Source organism: Podarcis pityusensis, assembly GCF_964106645.2.
Source record: "Podarcis pityusensis genome assembly, chromosome: 13".
NCBI classification, from domain to species: Eukaryota; Metazoa; Chordata; class Lepidosauria; order Squamata; family Lacertidae; genus Podarcis; species Podarcis pityusensis.
In genome coordinates, this window is record NC_138038.1 from 17,695,628 (window position 1) to 17,713,027 (window position 17,400).

Below are 17,400 nucleotides of genomic sequence, written 5' to 3' on the forward strand. Positions count from 1 at the left end.
AAATTAAATCCTCCTGGTGTGAATTTCTCCTAATATCCACATTTTTGTTCTGCCTAACATAACACATTTCTGCAAAACAGTTTACTTAAAAAATGCATTTTTGTATGTCATTTTCACATGAACACAAACACACACACTTCATTTTTCTATGCATTTATTGAATAGCAAACTCTGAATTTTGAAGGCGAACTATATTTTGGTTCACGTTTTTGTTTCAGCAAGTATGAATCTGTGGCTTTTTCCTTTAAATGAGAACTGAACCCAGTTCCTCCCCCATCCCCATTGGCAGCAGAGGATGACTGTGACTAAAAAAACAAGCAGCAGCAAGGGAGCCTAAGTTAGAACAGCCACAATGTGCTTGGAGCAGGGCTGCTATTTAGAGAAGTGGAAATGGAGGCTGCTAGGAAGAGTTCATAGGGGCTTGTCAGCATGGAACGGAAAGGTAAACAGGCCTCAGAGATGCATAGGGACGTGGGGGGACTGCAATGCTTTGAGCCAAAATGCAGAGACCATTGAAACCCAGTGGCAGTTTTTATCCCACAGTTGGGACCACAGTCCCATTAGGATGGAAACTTCCCCCAAAGCACAGGATCATGCCAAAGGGACTGGCAAATCCTGCATATTATTCTGCTTTTTGAGAGTGACCGCCCTGCCAGCATTTGCAGAATGATGTCCGCTAAGAGTACGACTGGCGCCAACGCTACAATCATTTCGGAGCCGGGTCAGATTTTATTTAATTAACCAGGCATTTTCATATTAAAGCTGTTCTTCAGTCTGCTCCACTTGTTTTTCATAGAGCAGGGGTGGGGACCGTGTGACCCCCCCCCCAAGGTTGCTAGGCAACAACTCCCATCATTCCTTAAGACTGGTGATGGTTGGCTGCGGCTGAGGCAAGTTGCAAGTCCAAAAACACCTGGAAGGCCACAGGTGCCCCACTGCTGGTGTAGATGGGAGGATGGCTAAAATCTGTTCGAAAAATAAAATCATAAATACTCCTCGGCCCCGATGCCCTGGGATTCAGCTCCACACTGCCTCTATAAACATGGAGGCTTCATTTAACCATCATGGCCAAGAGCCGCCAGTAGCCTTTTCCTTCATGAATTTGCCCAACCACTTTTAAAGCCACATAGGCCAGTGGCCATCGCCGCTTCTTGAATTCCACCAATCGGGGATGAGGAAGCTGTGGCCTCCGAGGTGTTGGCTGGACTTCAACTCCCATCAGCCCCAGCAAGCAGGGCCAATGGCAATGGATTGTGGGAGATGTGCAGTTGTGGGAAGTTACCCCGACCCCAAATGATGCATTTTGCGAAGAAATGTTTCTGTGTGGTGAAGTAGTCCTGAATCGGTGGCCAAGCCATGCCGCTGGGCAACCTTGAGCCCTAAGAATAACGAGAGAGAAAAGCGTATCCCCAACCCACTTAATCCAGAGTTTGCATAATAAAACCTTTCTTTCCCTGCTCACACACACACAATCCTTTACATCTGTTCTTCTCAGTGCTTTATTTCTGGGGTGACACAAGAGTATGCGTATCACTAAAATTTTTGTGAATCGTTGTACTTTTGTCCATTTGCTGTATTTATTTTTCCTGATTTGAACTATCAAATGGTGATTTTCTTGAGTCAAAATGAGAGTACCCCTAAATTTTAATATATTTTTTTTTAAAAAGGCACTGGTTCTCCTCAAGAAGCTGACTTGAGTGTCATGAAAGGGCAGAAAATTGTTCTGTTTATTTAATTTTATTGTTGTTGATTTTTTTACTGCCAGAGAGGCGTGCGAGACGTCTTCTGCCTCAGCCGCCAAAATGACTTGGCTGGCCTTGAGTACGAGGCACCTTGACTTTGTAGGTGGCGCAGTTCGGTTTTTCCGCCTCAGGCGGCGAAATGTCTTGGACGGCTCTTCTACCTTGCCGTCTTGCAGTCCCCTTTTCCCCATCCCACACTCCTGGTTTTATGCCTGGCTGCATTTCCCCTCCAGCTTCCCCCATAGAGAGAGTGCGCTTCTCCCACCCTGCCGCACACTTGCAGCCACTAACAAAACAGGCTGTCACAAACACTTTCTCCAGTCGCCCCATTCCTAGTTACTCACTGCCCTCTCTCTAACCCCAGTTGCATCTGCACTGTTATACCTCTTTTAACAATCATGGCTGCCCCCCAAAGGATTCTGGGAACAGTCATCTGTTAAGGCTGCTGAGAGCTGCTAGGCCACACTATTCCCCTCAAAGAGCTACTATTACTAGCATTCCCCGGGAAGAGGGATTGATGCCTATGCCACACTAGAAATGGTACCTCTTTGAGAGAAAAAGGAGCCTCCTAATAAGCTCTCAGCATGCTTAACAATCTATAGTTCCCAGGATTCCTTGGGGGAAGCCATAACGGCTAAAAGTGGCACCATAGCGCTTTAAATGGCAAGATCCAGATGTGGTCTGTGATTGTGTTTCATATCCTGCTAGAGTCCCCAGCGCCGCTCCACTTCTCCCTCCCAAAACCAGTCTGCAAAAAAATGACAATCCTTCCGATCATGTCAAGAACAATTTTTAATTTGGCCAGCCAATAATAATATTATTAATTGTTGTTGTTGTTGTTAATTTATTTATACCCTGCCCATCTGGCTGAATTTCCCCAGCCACTCTGGATGGCTTCCAATTGAGTGTTAAAAACAATACAGCATTAAATATCAAAAACTTCCCTAAACAGGGCTGCCTTCAGATGTCTTTTAAAGATAAGACAGCTACTTATTTCCTTCACATCTGAAGGGAGGGCGTTCCACAGGGCGGGCGCCACTACCGAGAAGGCCCTCAGAAGAAGAATTTGTGTGAAGCTAGGAAGAGATGGTTTCCTTTGGCTAAGGCTGGGCTTAGCAGGCAAGGTACCTATTATTATTATTATTATTATTATTATTATTATTATCATCATCATTTTTTGCTCAGAGTGGGGAGGGGGTCACATCTGGAAATCGCATTACCTGTCATGGGTACCACAAAATTTCACAGAAGAAAAAGTGCCAATGCAAATAAAAAATAGGCAAGGCTCCTATACCCCTTTCCCCCACAAAAATCCAGAAGGCAAAACAAAAAAACAAAATAGGCAACTCTCCAAGAGAAGGGCAGGAGGCCTTGATAGGCTCTAAAGATGTCTGAGAATGACACGTTGGTAACCCCATCAGCAGAGCCAGTGGTTATGAGTGAGCGCAGGGAGATGATGAGTCCGCCTGGCTTTCAGAGCTGGTTGAAGGGAAGATGGTGCTGGAAGATGCTGGCTTAGAGCTGTCATCAGAGTTGGGGAGGGAAGACTCCAAAAAGGACTGTGTCTCTGCACCACCCTCCCTTCCATCCTCTGTACCAGTGGGGGGACACATTTGGCACTGGTACAAGGGTTGGGAGAGAGGGGGGCGAGAGTTTTGCACACTCCCTTCCTTGTGCAGTGGGTGGGAAGAGATGTCCGTCCGAGTGTAATGAGCTGTAGGGGGTTTATAAAAAGAGAGAGAAGAGTTGAGTGTGGTTAGCAAAGTCTGGGCTGCAAGAGAGTAGCTGCAAGGGCAAAACGGAAGAGGCAGAAAATGGCAAGCACTCTTCAAATGCCAACAATCCCGTGGCCCTCCAAATGTTGTTGGACTACAACTCCCTCTGTCCCTAATGCTGGCTGGGGCTGATGGGAGTCCAACAGCATGTGGAGGCTTCCATAGCTCTAGTTACAGGTAGGTAGCTGTGTTGGTCTGCCGTAGTCGAAACAAACAAACAAATTCCTTCCAGTAGCACCTTAGAGACCAACTAAGTTTGTTATTGGTATGAGCTTTTGTGTGCATGCATCTGAAGAAGGTATCTGAAGAAGGGTGCATGCACACAAAAGCTCATACCAATAACAAACTTAGTTGGTCTCTAAGGTGCTACTGGAAATAATTTTTTTGTGTTTTGAGCATGTGGAGGGTCTATTATTATTATTATTATTATTATTATTATTACCGGCTCTTCACCCTAAGGTCCCAGGGCAGGTTACAACCGATAAAACACCATATTAAAAGAGTTCAAAACAATTTACAATCACAGAAATAAGGTGGGTCCTAAATATCTAAAGCCAGGTTAAAGAGGTGTGTCTTCAGCATTTGCTGAAAGGTTGTGCAGTGGAGAAGCCAGGCACACCTCTTTTGGGAGGATTGCCACAGAGAAGGCTCTCTCCCAGGCTTGCTGCTGCCACCCCGAGTTTCTGAGGGTGGTGGGACAACCAAGGGAGACCCCTCTATCGATCTTAGCACCTTACGGGGGTCTGTATTGGGAGTTGGTCTTTCAGGTATTTGGGGCCAGTCTTGGCTTACAGTATTGGACCTAGGACTGGAGAGGCCTGGATTCAAATCCTCACTCAGGCGTGAGGGTCACCGGCTGACCAGGGTCAAGCCGCTTCTGGACTTCATCTGAACCACTCATTCAGATGACCACCACACACGTGTTACCTAACCTCTATTAAAAGGACGGCTGGGTTTTCTCCACCGAAGGCCTTCACCAAAGGTCAGCGAAGTGTGATGAACCTGGCACAGATGTAATATGGGTAACACTGAGGGGGAAACCGCAAGGTTTCTGTATGAGGTCGGATCGTTTCGCCACAAAGGCATTTAAATTTGGCTCTGAGGGCCAACTTTGTTATTCCAAGAGGATTCTGGGCGAAGGAGATGGACCAGGCGGGGAATGAGAGGAGAATAAGTGTTTGGGAGATCTTCAGCCGAAACCCTCCTTGATCCAAAATCTCCTGAAGGGCTCACACCGCAATTCAAATCTTAAAGAGTGTGTGTACAAGAGAGCGAGAGAGAGTGTGCAGTTATGCAAAACTGTCTCTATCTCTAGATCTCTGTGTAACCTGGCACTTGGCTGCGAGCACCAGGTGTTTCCTTTGGGGCTACTAAGAGCATATCAGGCGAGGCTTTTGTTTTTTGATTTTTTTCAAAAAACAACAGCACCCAGTTTGGAAGATAACCGAAGCACCATCTACCTTCAAGGTGGAGGAACTGAAAGGAAGTTTGTGAGTTATAAATTTGGCAAGAAGAAAGAGAAAGCAGCTCTGCGATTCTGCTTTATTTTTTAATATCGTGCGCTAGGAGTGCTGCTGCAGTCGCCACTTTGGGTTGGAAGCTGTTTGCCTATATATTGCTTATTATGCTTCTTGCGTGTGGTGCTGCAAGGCAGGTCACGGTTTCTTAAAAGAACATTATTGTTATTATTAGTGCTATTTTTCTAGAGAAAGAGGTGCCAGAACTCACCATGAACACCTCCCTTGTTCTCTTATGATAGCAATGGAGCTCAACTGAGAGGTGCTGGAGCTGAGTTCTGCTGAGTCCTGATTATTACTATTATTAATTAAATTTATATACCGCCGTTCATAAGACCCCACGGTGGTTCACAGAATAATCAGGGCAGGTTCACAGAATAAAATCACAACAAAATAACCAAAGCTAATGAACATTTAAAAATAAACCACACAAATTAGTAAAGGATCCAAAAAGTCAGATTAAGAACAACATGCTTCAATTAAGTTTGTGGGTTTTTTTAACAACTGTTAAATGCCCAGGCAAAAATTAAACAGGTTTTTTTAAAATGCTGGTGCTTAAATGCTTAAAAATCATGAAGATTTCTTCCCTGCAAGAAACTGGTCCTGCACCCTAGAATGCTCTGCTGCCCAAAGGAACATGAAACTGTATATGTATTCAATAAGATTCAAAAAGTTATTAAATATATTTAATAGAAATAAACCAGTTCAAATTACAGTAAAAACAAAAGCAGATGAAATTAAGACAATTCATATTGGCCCATAAAACCAAAAAGGAGGCTAAAATAACTTAGCATAAAAACAAAGAGCTTTGCCCATAGTAACAGCTTTGCGGTTTTTGTTTTTTTGAAAAAGATATTAGTGGCTCTCTTGAAATTTAAGAGCTGTTTCTGGCTAGGATTCAGTCAAATGCCGGCAATCTTAGGCTGTGCAATTATAGTTGTTTGGGAGTCTTGCTCAGTAAACCTAATACCCCAAAAGATTGGTTTTGCAATAAGCAAGGGATGGGAAGATGCACTGGAAAAGGTGGGATAACACTTTGACCTCGATGCAAATGAATCAGAATGGCACCCCCCCCAAAAAAAAACACAACCAGGTTGTCTAGAAGCAGCCTAAGACAGAAGGAACAGACCAAATTTCTGTAGTTCATGGTACTGTAGGATATAGGTGGATGCTGGTACTATATATGGGATTTTCTTGCGAGGGAGGGGCAGAGTGTCTCTCTTGCAGAAGATAACGGGTCATTTTCCTCATAGCCATACGCAGAAAAACTTTGTCTTTCTGCCAGATGGGGGAAAGGATTCCAGCCTTGATGGGAGTTTGCCAAACGGGACCAGGATATAAAAACTCAAAACATCCCATTTTTAAACAGAAAAAGGATGTGGGGAGGGGGGGAGCACCAGGATTTTACAAAGCAGGTCTTCCTGCAACCATAAGAATTTCCTGTAAAGTCATGCTCCAGTCCAAGAAATTCACTGTATTTATTGTATTTAAAATGAGTCATCCCCCCTCCCTCCGGTTCTACCATGTAACAGCTTACAGGTTAAAACCCAATTAAAACAAATTAAAATTGATTAATTGTAGGAGTTGAAGGCTGCGGTCAAATACACACTTAATCTAGGAATAAGTTGGCTGAATTCAACAGGACTCTGAGTAAACATGCATAGGATTGTGCTGTACGTATTTAATGACAGTGCAATCTGCGATTTATCTACTCAGAAGCAAGTTCCATCGAGTTCAGTGGGACTTACCCCCAGGTTAAGTGGCTATAGGATTCCAGTGGCTTATTTTCCACATATTCCCCTGATTTAACAGAAAGGACAAATTGCTTCCTTTTAAAGAGGTTTCCTGCCATCTGCAGTTTTTAATAAGCACCGCTGTAAAACAATTTTAGGGGGGGAAACAGAACAAAAAAATCTGCTGTCTGGTTAATTGGGGGCAACCCTTTGGTCGATAAACATGTTTTGCATTGATAACACCAGTGAAATCAGCCAACCGCACGTGACAGCTCTAGTTGTAATGCACTTTGCTGTTCAAGAAATACGACAACAAATACTTACGCTCACAGGGAAGTTAAGTGCTCTCCCAAAGAGACAGGCTTAAGTCCAGAACTCTGCTGGGAGGCAGGATAGCCCCAGCTCGAAATCATCTCTGGCAGGTTAGCCTTGCGAAGATGAAGATGCTGCAAATCCCATTTGGGAACTGATCGGCTCTCACAATTTAGGAAATCCTTTCTGAGCTATTCAGCTTAGAGGTGCAGCACCGAAATAAATTCTTGCATTCCCAGCCCTCCGCCTATAATGCAAAGGCAAAGGCTGCATTGGCTAGCATGTAAATTCGAGGTTTGGTTTGAAAAAAACAACAACCACTTTCCGTCCCGCATTAGAAACGGTCGCGCATGTACACAAATAGATCCGAAGGCTTGCCTCTAGTGAGCTTGCGGCAGAGGTGAGATTTGAAATGAGGTCTCCTCAGCTCAGTCTCAGCCGCTATGCTGCACCGCACCGCTGTGGCTATTTGCAGGCGCATGTAAGAAAATGCTTTGCAAGCATAATAGTTCTATGCACACAGGTCCCAAGTCTTGGACTGCCTAAACCAAGGGTAGCCAAAGTCGTTGATGGACTCCAACTCCCATCAGCACCAGCCAGCATGGACAATGGGCATGGAGGGTAGACTCTGAAGCAGAGTTTAATCTCAAGGTTGTGGGTTCGAGCCCCATCTTGGGCAAAAGATTTCTGCATTGCAGGGGGTTGGACTGGATGATCCTGAGGGTCCCTTCCAACTCCACAGTTCTATGGGCACAGTTCTGCCCATCACTTGCTATCTGTCCCTCTTAAATGGAGATTTATTTGTTGTTGTTATTATTACTATTACCCCATGATCCTCTGAGGAGGTCAGGGTGCATACACGCTTCTTCCACCACCATCCCTTTTCATAGCTGTCAACTTTTCCCTTTTCTTGCAAAGAATCCTATTCGGAATAAGGGAATTTCCCTTTAAAAAAAGGGAAACGTTGACAGCTATGTCCCTTTTGTTGCATTTAATCCTCACAACAACCCTGTGAGGGAGGTCGGGCTGAGAGACAGGGTCAGGCCCGAGGCTACCTAGCAAGTATGACGACCAAGTGGGGGTCTGAACCTAGATCTCCCTGGTCCTAATCCAAACGCTCTGCCCACTATACCACACTGCCAGGGAGTTGAGCTGGGGGTCTTCCGCATGCATCGCATGTACTCTGCGACTGAGCTAGGAACCCTGTACTCATGGCATGGATCTGCACTGGCATTCACCCTGTACATGGGACCCTCTGGGTCCAGCCCCACAGCCAAAATGGGTCGGGAATTGGATGCAAGCCAGTGGCAGCAATTGGTTGGAGCTTTTAAGTTTGGGCAGGCCGAGGGGAAAGGAGGTTTATAAAATTTTGCATAGCATGGAGGACGGACAGGACAGGGAGAGCCAAGGTGGCGCCTTTGATATGCTGCAGGGCTCCAGCTTGTGAGGAAGGAGGGGTGCCCAAGACAGTGTTTCCTGAGGTTGCCAAACATACACACTTCAGTAGAGGGGAAGCAGGCAGAAGGTCTAAACCAGGGTTTCCCAAACTTGGGCCACCAGCTGTTTTGGGACTACAAATCCCATCATCCCTAACCGCTGGTCCTGATAGCTAGGGATGATGGGAGTTGTAGTCCCAAAACAGCTGGCAGCCCAAGTTTGGGAAACCCTAAACAGAATGCAAAATAAGGCCAAGCACTGCGGCGCTAAGACTGAACTAATCCTAGTCTATTCACTACATTCGCCCAAGTTCGGTATCCTAGAACTGCAGAATTGGAAGGGACCACGGGGGTCATCTGGTCAACCCTCTGCAATGCAGGTTTCAGACATGGGTCCCTCCCAGCCCTACCTGGAGATACCAGGGATTGAACCCGAGGCCTTCTGCATGCAAGGCAGATAGATGTGCTTTTTGGACAGTTGGGACATACCCTGCTTCTGGGTTTCTTGCAAACGCACCCTTTCAACTCTCCGATTCAGAGGTTAGCGACAAGATGGAAGACTTTGGCTGGCTGGCTGCCTCTCTCTGTGTCTCTCAATTTCTCTCTCTCTCGCATACACAACCATTGTTGAAGATGGGGAAGATAGCAATGTGCTAATCTGCCCTTCCTCCACGCTTTGCGGCTCCCCACAGCTTATTTTTAGCAATGCACACAAGGTGTAAGCAAAATGTCTGTGTGTGTGTGTGTGTGTGTGTGTGTATTTGTGTGTTGCAAACACAGGTTGTGCAGCAGGGCCCTGAACAATTGTTATTTGCCTCCTTCCCCCAACCTCAACCACAGAGCACCATTTGCTTAAACACACATGCTTGGCTGGCCAGGGGCAGAACAGACCTGACCTCGAAGTGTTGTGAGGACCAACAGGAAAAGGAAGACAGGGGTGGGTGATTGGGTGGGATGGATGACAACCCTTCCCCACTGCATTTCACAGAAATTGTAGAGTTGGAAGGGACCCTGAGATTCATCTAGTCCAAGCCCCTGAAATGCAGGAATATGACGCTGTCCCATACGGGAGTCGAACCTGCAACCATGGCGTTATCAGCAGCATGCTCTAACCAGCTGAGCTATCCCCTCTCCCTCTCCCCCAAGCCACACAACTCCAATGATTGGAGGAGTATATGGGCATGCCTCCCCTAGTTCTACTGCAAGTTTAACAGCCACTTAGGGGTGAAAAGGGTGGCTCCAATCAAAATGGAAGCTCCCCAACATCAGTTCAAAGTGAAAAAAAGAAAGTCAGGAGGCCCAGTCACAGGACTTCAGCATCTCCTCTGCGTCAGACCCCAGAAGCTAGTTTGCTCTGCCGATTTCAAATCAATACAGACTGATGCACACAGTGTGGATTTGTACAAGACACGCCATCATTGTGTTCCAAGCCAGCCCTCCGGTTTGAAGTTATTGCCAGATATTGTATTTGCTAGAATCTAGGACAGGCACGTGGGTGGCGCTGTGGGTCAAACCACAGAGCCTAGGGCCTTGCCGATCAGAAGGTCGGCAGTTCGAATCCCTGCGACGGGGTGAGCTCCCGTTCCTCGGTCCCTGCTCCTGCCAACCTAGCAGTTTGAAAGCACATCAAAGTGTAAGTAGATAAATAGGTACCACTCCAGCGGGAAGGTAAATGGCATTTCCGTGCGCTGCTCTGGTTCGCCAGAAGCGGCTTAGTCATGCTGGCCACATGACCAGGAAGCTGTACACCGGCTCCCTCGGCCAATAAAGCGAGATGAGCGCCGCAACCCCAGAGTCGGCCACAACTGGACCTAATGGTCAGGGGTCCCTTTACCTTTACCTTAGGACAGGGATAGGCACACTCGGCCCTCCAGATGTTTTGAGACTACAATTCCCATCATCCCTGACCACTGGTCCTGTTATCTAGGGATGATGGGAGTTGTAGTCCCAAAACATCTGGAGGGCCGAGTGTGCCTATGCCTGATGTTGGAGATGCTAAGGATGCAGGTGAGAGAGAGCAAGGAAGAGACAGGAAAGGTTGGACAGAGATGGAGACACTAGGCAGATACGGATGTGGGATGGGGAGGGCATTGCCCTTCACTTGTTGCTGGACTCCAACTCCCATTAGCCCCAGCCAGCATGATGGGAATTGTAGTCCAAGAACAAGTTCTCCGCTAATGAAAGCGTAATGCTGGTGGTCAACAAAAGAGGTTTAAAGACTGTCTCAAGGCAAATCTAAAAAAAAAAAGTAGTATAAACACTGGCAACTGGGAAACACTGGCTTGCGAGTGCTCCAGTTGGAGAACAGCCTTTACCAAAGGTGTCGTGGGCTTTGTAGACACTCGAACTCAGGACACAAGGGAGAAACGTGCTAAGAGGAAGGCACGCTTGGCAAATCCACACTGTGATCAACTCTCGCCTGGAAACCAATGTCCCCACTGTGGAAGGACGTGTGGATCCAGAATTGGCCTGTCACTTACAGTCACTTAGAGACTCATTGCTAAAACTGTGTTTATGGAAGACAATCTTACTCGGCTACGAGGGATCGCCAAAGAAGAAGACACACACACTCCCTAAAGAGAGCACAGGAAGGTGAACAAAGCAAAGAAGTCAGGTGCACTTCTATGGTTCCTACACTAAGCTGCTCCAGCAAGGGATAACTTGACTTTTGTTGCCCATGAGTAGACTGGGAATTATTCCTTGGTTGGTTGCAGATAATAAGGCCCTTCCCATGCCGTTTAAAGAAGAAAACACCACCACCACTAGAATTTTATCCTTGCCACAGAATTTGCACCAGCCCCAGTCTTGCGGCAGCTACTCATGTTGGTCTCTTTCCCACCCCTGCTCCCAGTCAACGGAGACATGCAACGCATCCCTGGGAGGTTGTATGATGTGGAGCAGCCTGCACTCAAAAGGAAGGGAAAGGATAAAATGGGACAAGGTAGGGATTAGTCGGAGATACAGGGCCTAAAGAGATGGAGCCAGGATGAGCTCTAACAGGCGTGGGAAACAACGGGCCCTCCAGGTGTGGCTGAACTACAACTCCCATAATTCCTGGCCTTGCCTGCTGGGGTTGATGGGAGCTTCAAAACGAAAAACCAAAACTTTTCTTATTTCAATCAAAGCAGCGATACTGGAGAAGGGGGTATTAACCTCTTCCCACCCCACCCCACCCACAATTTTCCTGAAATGAATTACACTCCTAAACCTGGTATTAGCCTTGCTAGGGGTAATTAATACTGAACAAACACACAAATTATACAGGAACCTGTATCATTCTTACATCATTTCCCTCTGTGAGGATAATAGATCATGGAGGGGAGTGATTTAGAGCAGGAAAATAGAATGGGGGGGGCAGATGCTTTTTAAAAAGTAAAACAAACTGGGGGAAAGAGAGATTCAGGATTTTTTAAAAATTTAAATAAGTTTTTTTTATTTAAATCGGATTTTTAAAATAAAATGCTTTCTAAAGATAGTTATCTATTTAAGTTACATTATAGTCCAAAGGCTATTAATCAGGAAATAAGGATTTGTTTTAAGTTTTTCATATGTGCTAAAACTCAGTCTAAGTTTTGCTGTTGTTGTTTTTTAAAAAAGTTTAACCACATCAGTTAACAAACATATGCTATATTGTTATTGTTTTAGTTAAATAAATTGTTTAAATTGTTATTAAGGAAATGATTATTCTTCTCCTTCCAATAAAGTACAGCAGAAAAGTTGTCCAAATATAAACAGTTAACTTATTAAACCTAACCATAATTTCATAATTATCTGTCTATGTTTTTCTAATAGTATAACCAAATCAGTAATTTTTGATATAAAAGTAAAAACTACTCTGAAAATTTATTATTCCAAAAATGAAACCTTTATCTGGTTGGAAATATTAAGATTATACCAGCAAGAATGAATCTTTCTGTAAAAAAAATGATTTAAATCAAGTCTTACTGACTAGTGATTTAAATCTATTTGATTAAAATCAAATCCACCCAGTCCCCATCCCAGTCTAAAATTATACCCACCTATTTTGGGGGAGAGAAATGGAACTGATTATTTGGGGATGGAAAGGGGAAAGAGCACAAGAGTTTTGAAGCTAGAAGAGGAGTTTGGATTTGATATCCCGCTTTATCACTACCCGAAGGAGTCTCAAAGCGGCTAACATTCTCCTTTCCCTTCCTCCCCCACAACAAACACTCTGTGAGGTGAGTGGGGCTGAGAGACTTCAGAGAAGTGTGACTGGCCCAAGGTCACCCAGCAGCTGCATGTGGAGGAGCAGGGAATCAAACCCGGTTCACCAGATTACGAGTCCACCGCTCTTAACCACTATACCACACTGGCTAGATGGCGACTTAAGGACTGATGCTGCGTCAGGACCAAGGCAGCCTGCCTGCCTGCTGCTATTCTCTGCTCCCTCACCTATGTACCACAAAAACCCTACAGGCATTCAGCACTCTCCCCTTGCAAGGAAACCGACTTTGAACTTCCTAGCTCTTGAGGAAGTGGGGTGCTCAGCACAACGATTGCTGGATGTTAAGCGATGATTTTCTCTCTCAATCTCTCTCTCTCTCTCTCTCTCTCTCTCTTTTTAATGTGGCTCGGCAATTTACCATGTTGAAGAAACAGGTTTCTAAATGAGTCGTCTCTGTTGCTATAGAGCAAGCTGCGTGAGAAATACCTGGCAGAACTATCCCAACCAGAATTTGGCAAACCTGTCTGCATTTCTCCAGCAATTAGAGAACACACTGTTTTTGGGGATCCATCTAGTTGCTTAGTGGTCCATCCAGATATGTCTCCGAGACCTATGCTTTTTAAATATTTCAAAATCTGCAGCATCTAGTAAATTCTTAGATCTCCTACACCAGGAAGGAAATGGGGGGTGGGGTGTCCTTTTAGGTAAATTTATGTGAACATTATTTTTCAGCTGCCGGAATCTATACTGCTGTTTTATTTCGTTAACTGCCCTGCATTTTCAATTGATTTTTTTTTTTTGTACTGCTGACAAGGAAATCATCTAGTTTTCTTTTGAATTGTGTTTTTATGCTATGTCAGCTAGCTTGTAAGCCCAGAAGATGGTCTGAAAATAAGTCCATCGAGCCATCGAATATTACATCTACATCCCAGCCTTCCTTAAACAAGCTCAGGGAGCGGGGCATACTATAATAATAATAATAATTTATTATTTATACCCTGCCCATTTGGCTGAGTCTCCCCAGCCACTCTGGGTGGCTTCCAATCAAGTGTTAAAAACAATACAGCATCAATATTAAAAAACTTCCCTAAACAGGGCATACATGGCTCTCCCCACCAATTCCATCCTCACCACAACCCTGTGAGGCGGACTAGGCTGAAAGTTTGCGATTGGCTCAAAATCGCACAACAGACATCACAGCAGAGTAGGTCTGGTGCCTTCAACAGTAATTTAGCAAGCAACCCTTTTCACAGGGTAAAGAGAAGAGTATTGGGGGAAACGATACCTGATAGGTTTTGGTACATCAGGCTGCCGTCAGAGACACGGGAGCAAGGCCTGAGGCGAAAGGTGGCAACGTTAGCCATCATCTATGGCTCAGGTCCTAGACAGGGGGCAATCATCACTGCAGCTCCCAATCTTTACATCGCAGTTCAAGGGAGTCGCAAGGAAGGGCAGCACAATTCGAATGCAGAGCAGGGTTTTCCAAACTTGGGTCTCCAGCTGTTTTTGGACTACAACTCCCATCATCCCTAGCTTGCAGGACCAGTGGTTAGGGATGATAGGAACTGTAGTCCCAAAACTGCTGGAGGACCACCACCACCCCAATACTGTGGAGCTGCTTGTTACACCGACAACGTAAACGGAAACATACACCTCAAGCAGACGTCTTCCCCCACAGAACCCGGGGACTGCAGCACTACATTTCCCAGAAACCCCAGCAAACAGTTCCCAGAATTCTTTGGGGTGGGTAGGTGGGAAGCTAAATGGGCAACAGATGTGCTCTAAATGTCTGGTGTCCAAAGAGAAGGATCTAGTCCAGGGTTTCCCAAACTGGGGTCTCCAGTTGCTTTTTGAACTACAACTCCCATTATCCCTGGCTAGCAGGACCAGTCGTTGGGGATGCTAGGAATTGCAGTCCAAAAAATACATAAATGTATTGAGTACATTTGTGCAAATAATATATTGTGCTTGCATAGGAGGCAGACAACAGAGTCCTGTGGCATAAGCGTCCAGACATTACAGAATGCTTCTTCTGGTGCATGAGAGGCTCCCATTCCAGGGCTTATTTGCAGCTGTGCAAGCCGCAAGACATGCACAGAGCTGCTCTGTGCTTCGGCATTTGCCAGAGCAAAGGGAAAAGCTGGAGCCAGAGTGGAAGGGGAAGCCCACTCGCTGGCAAAGCTCCTTCACCCACCAGTAATGGCAAGATCAAGGTTGATGCCCACAGAGCTCAAATGGCAGAAAGCAAAAGCACTAGTGCAGTTCTGTTCTGAAGCTGTAGCTCAGAAAGACTCTTGCCTGAATTCCTGGAGAACTGCTGCCAGTGAATGTATTGGTCATATACTGAGTTAGGTGGACCAATCATGGTCTGAATGAGTACAGTGGTACCTCAGGTTACATATGCTTCAGGTTACATACGCATCAGGTTACAGACTCCGTTAACCCAGAAATAGTGCTTCAGGTTAAGAACTTTGCTTCAGGATGAGAACAGAAATCGGGCTCCAGCGGTGCGGTAGCAGCGGGAGGCCCCATTAGCTAAAGTGGTGCTTCAGGTTAAGAACAGTTTCAGGTTAAGTACGGACCTCCGGAACGAATTAACTACTTAACCCGAGGTACCACTGTATAAGGCAATTTCTTACGCTCCTGTGCAGTAGGAAAGGGCTGGACAGCCACACCCCAAAGCCCAAAACTGGAGTGGATTATGCCTGACCATCTGAAAATGAAAATGTGACTTCCAGCATTCACCCAGCTGCCTGGCTTTGAGGAGCCTTTTGCAGAATTTGAAATTCCATGTTCGGTATCAGTCGTTGGGGATGCTAGGAACTGCAATCCAAAACAACAACTGGAGAGAGACCCAAGTTTGGGAAACCCTGATTTAAAGGCTGTGCAAGCTTTCCCTGGCAGTGAGCCCCACTGGGGTAATAAGGTGCTGCTGCAAAGGTGCAACCCTGGAGCCCCTTTTAAAAAAGTTTTTTATTAACAATTTCAATATAACAAAATATCAAAACAAATTGGAAAATTAATAAACAAAAGATATATATCAAAACATATCATATTCATTACTTCCCCCTTTTTTTTCCACCTCCCCATCAAACCCTCCCTTCCCCTCCCCCGACTTCCCTCAGCTCCTCTCTCTGATTTCTTAACACATATTATTCTCTGCATACTGTAAAACTGTATAAATCCTTGTATTATCCGTCTGCTATGTTAACAATCGATAAATCTGTGTATGCTTCTTCAAAACCTGCCAAGGAGTCCAATTCATTTGGTTGTCTTGACTGACCCTAGAGCACCTTTTCAATCAGGGAAGGAAGTTTCCTCGAGCACAGCAACAGGTTTTACTTCTCAGAAGGCAGAGAGAGAACTGAAGGCACCATGGAGGGGACACCCCCCACCCAACGTCCTGGGCAAGAGGGGAAAGCAGCCCGTCCAAGCCCCCCAGCCCACCCGCAAAGCCCCCCAGCCCACTCCTCCCCTCCAGCTCCTCTTACCCTTCCCGCCTCCTCCAGCCTTTGGCAGAGCTTCTCCCGCATGGCAAGCAAGGCTGCGAGGCTCAGCCCTTTAAAGTCCGCTTCCCCGCCCGCCCCGAGCTCCTCTGCCCTCTACCCCACCCCGGGGTGGCGGGATGGGGTGTGGCGGGAAGCCGTGTCCTGCAGGGCTTCCTGTTGGGGGGGAAGTGAGCTCAGAAACCCACTGATGAAAGGCTCCCGCTTCAGCTGGTAAACAGGAAACAGCAGCTGGGGAGGGGGAGCCAAGGGGGGGGGTGTGTGAAGGGCAGGGCGGGTTAAGCTGTGTCCTCACAAGGGCAGGGGGTGGGGAGGAGGCCCAGGGGTGCCTCTGCCTGTAAACTCCAGGCTCCAGATTTTATTTTATTTTATTTTATTTTATTTTATTTTATTTTATTTTATTTTATTTTATTTTATTTTATTTTATTTTATTTTATTTTAAACATGGTGTTTTAATGCTGTCACTCACCCCTGGGATTTTGGGTAGGCAATGAATAATGACAATGGATATGGAGGCAAGCTATTTATTTGGGGGTAGCGGAGGCCATAGCAAAAGCCATACACAAGACAGAATGAAACGACATGGCATGGTTAAAATAATTATTAAATAATTATTAAAAGCCAAGCATTCCAAAGAATGTTAACTTAGGGTCGCCACAGACATTTCTCCTTGAAAAGGTGAAAACACTCTGATAAGGTTGGTTTATGGAAAGTGGTTTTGTTGGATGTTATGTTTTAGAGGACGAAGTGACTAATGTTTATATATAGCAGATAAATGAAGAATCAGAAGTTCTTTAATTTCTGTGTTTTATCTTTTCTATTCTCTCTTTTAAGTTCTTTTCTATCTCTTTCTTCGTATCGTTTCTCTTTTTCTCTTCGTCCTCCTTTTTCTTTCCCCCTATTTCAATGTGTTTTAATTCTATTTAATGTTGGGGGGGGAAGATATTCAGTATTAAATTTTGTCTCTCTTTATAAACTCTAATAAAATGTATTCAAAAAAAGGTGAAACACTTTGCTTTTGCAGAGGGGTAGGGACACCTGTACTCTAACCAAAAGCTAATCTGATACCCAATTGATCTCCCAAATGGGAAATTTAAATCTTTGAACAAGGCTACTCTTACGTCCTTGCAGTTTGGGCAAACCAGAGGGGTAAATTTTCAGGCGCATTGCGTGTGGATTGTGACCATTCTCCC

General features: G+C 45.4%; 1 long non-coding RNA gene across 1 annotated transcript; it reads right to left on the reverse strand.

The window, feature by feature from the left end:
• Positions 1-16,387, reverse strand: LOC308461232. Its single transcript, XR_013978841.1, has 3 exons — positions 16,193-16,387; positions 7,092-7,326; positions 1-3,456 (listed from the first exon to the last, which is right to left on the reverse strand). It is a non-coding gene; the product is annotated as an uncharacterized lncRNA (long non-coding RNA).
• Positions 16,388-17,400: the final 1,013 nt, after the last annotated feature.